Consider the following 1,569-nt stretch of genomic DNA (forward strand, 5'->3'; position numbering starts at 1 on the left):
GAAGAAGAAGAAGAAGAAGAAGAAAAGAAGAAGAAGAAGAAGAAGAAGAAGAAGAAGAAGAAGAAGAAGAAGAAGAAGAAGAAGAAGAAGAAGAAGAAGAAGAAAAGAAGAAGAAGAAGAAGAAGAAGAAGCAGCAGCAGCAGCAGCATTGGGGATATAGCTCATTGCAAAGGCCCTGGGTTCAATCTCCACTAACATGCACACACACACACACACACACACACACACCAAAAAAAAACCTACTACTAGATTAGGAAGTTTGAGTTCCATTGTAAACCATATATTTTTTTTGACCATTGATCTTCCTTAAAACTATATGCCAGGGCAGTGGGTGTAGTTCAGTAGTAGAGTAATTGCATAGTACATGGAAGGTCCAGGAGTTTGATCCTCAACATTACAAAATAAAAAACAACAAAAACCTACTCAACAAATCTATATATGTTGGCAAGTGCTTAAACATAAGACTATTGCACCCTTCCTAACTAAAAGCTATGTTTGTTACTACGCAGTACAGAATTTCTAAGGCTTTTTCACTCTTCTTCAGTTTTTGAAATCTGCAGACATAGCCATCCTTACCCTTAAATTTCTCTTTCCTCTCACTGTTCCCCCACCCCATTGTTGGGCTGTGTCATCATTCTTCATATTCATCCTTCTTTATATTCCTATTAAATCTACTCTCCACTCCTGTTTATGAGCCAGTATGTGGTCTATTTTGGAGAACATCCCATATGCAGCTGAGAAGAATGTCTATTCTTTGTTTTCTTTTGTTTTTTTGATACCAGGGATTTGGTACCACGGATCAAACTCAGGACCTTGCACTTGTGAGGTAGATAGAAGCACCACTGAGTTAAATCCCCAGCCCAAGAATGTCTATTCTGATGATGTAGGGTAGAACACTCTCGTAGACATCTCCTAAGTCCATTTTTTCAAAAGTTTGGTTCAGTTCTGACATTTGTTGATTTTTTGCCTAGTTGATCTGTTTATTTGTGACAGTGGGGTATTCAGGTCCCTCATATTAGTGCTTATTTGATTTTTTATGTCCATTAATATTTGTTTTATATAGTTGAGTGCACTGGTATTTGGTGCATATATATTTATGATTGTTTTCTCTTCCTTGTGGATTATTCCCTTTACACAGATGTAGTGATCTTCTTTGTGTCTGTTAATCAGTTTTGGTTTGAAATCCACTTTGTCTGCAAATAGGATAGCTACCCTGTCTTTATTCCAGGTTTCAATCACATGGAGCAGTTTTCCATCTTTTGACTTTGAATCTATCATTTTTTTTAAAACTGGGAACTAATTTGGGACCTTGTGCTTGCAAGGCACTTATCAATTTATTTATTTATTTATATTTATTTATTTATTTTTGGTTTTTGAGACAGGGTCTCACTGTGTAGTTCAGACTGCCCTGGAACTCACTGTGTAGCCCAGGTTGGTCTTAAACTCACGGCAATCCTTCTGCCTTAGCCTCCGAGTGCTGGGATTACAGGCATGTGCCACCACATCCAGTGATATCAATTTATTTTTTTAATCAAATGTGTTTCTTATATGCAGCATATTGTTGGATCT

This window comes from Fukomys damarensis, unplaced genomic scaffold (genome assembly GCF_012274545.1).
Source record: "Fukomys damarensis isolate Sample0158 unplaced genomic scaffold, DMR_v1.0_HiC HiC_scaffold_23, whole genome shotgun sequence".
NCBI classification, from domain to species: Eukaryota; Metazoa; Chordata; class Mammalia; order Rodentia; family Bathyergidae; genus Fukomys; species Fukomys damarensis.